Source organism: Gavialis gangeticus, unplaced genomic scaffold, assembly GCF_001723915.1.
Source record: "Gavialis gangeticus isolate Ggan-Ray unplaced genomic scaffold, GavGan_comp1, whole genome shotgun sequence".
NCBI lineage: Eukaryota > Metazoa > Chordata > Crocodylia > Gavialidae > Gavialis > Gavialis gangeticus.
Genome location: NW_017728992.1, coordinates 135,631,345 through 135,632,247, shown reverse-complemented (window position 1 = coordinate 135,632,247; position 903 = coordinate 135,631,345). Strand labels below are relative to the sequence as shown.

The following is a 903-nucleotide window of genomic DNA, read 5'->3' as shown; positions in this document are numbered from 1 at the left end:
GCTGGGCTGAGCCGAGCCCTGCTGCCGCGGCGGTTCCTTCCGCGGCCCGGGTGGTGACCGCGGAGGCGGTGCGGCATTGGCGGGGCTGGGCGGGTCGGTGGCTGCTTCCCACAGCTTCTCCGCCCGTCCCTGCCAGGCGCCGGCCTGTAGGCTCCTTGTCTTTTCTTTCCAAAGTCCTCCCTTAACCCTGAAAAGAAATGCCCACACTTCCTCTCCCTACCTGGAGCCGTCTTCTCAGTTGGCTGGCTTAGGCTTTCTCAAGGTTGTCTCTACTCCTAACCCTCTGGTCCAGCGAAGCTCCTTCCACGTAAAGCCTTTGCCCTGGCTCCTGGGACCCCCCCATCCCGGGGTGGGGGAAGTGCAAACCAGACCAGGAGCTGTGCCAACCTTAAGGCACCTATGTAGGAGTAACAGGAGCTGTGCCCCAACCTTAAACTGGGGATGTTGGGGAAACTGTTGTCAAGTTTTGCCTCGGAGAGCTCTCCGCAGGAAAGAGGTAGAAGCCCTCTCGTCTTTTGAGTCATTTCAGATGAAAGGGGGCAGAGAACTTGAACACGTGGCGCAGAATATTTCCGATTTAGCAATGCCCCAAGCAGTCCAGTAGACTGAGAGAGAGGCTTGTCAGTCTTTTGTTTCCAGTTTCTTGAAGAGCTGTATAAGACTAGTCATGAAGAAATGCAAGCATAAGATCATCCAACACTTCAAACAAGTAGCCCAGTTTTGACTAATTGCAAAACAGAATTTTGGGGCAATCGTCTGTTTCAAAACCTGGTGCAGATATGGGGAAGTATTGGTTATGAAACCTGGAGGAGGCAGTTCCTGGGACTTGGGACACCAGAGTTCTGTTTCTTTATGCCTTTTAAATGTCCTTCAGGAGCTTGTTTAACTGTCCCCCCCCCCCCC

General features: G+C 53.9%; 1 protein-coding gene across 2 annotated transcripts in view; it reads left to right on the top strand.

Moving 5' to 3' along the window:
- Window positions 1-903, top strand: part of UBE2W (ubiquitin conjugating enzyme E2 W (putative)) — a 104,715-nt gene that overhangs the window by 561 nt on the left and 103,251 nt on the right. The gene's annotated exons all lie outside the window — the stretch shown is intronic.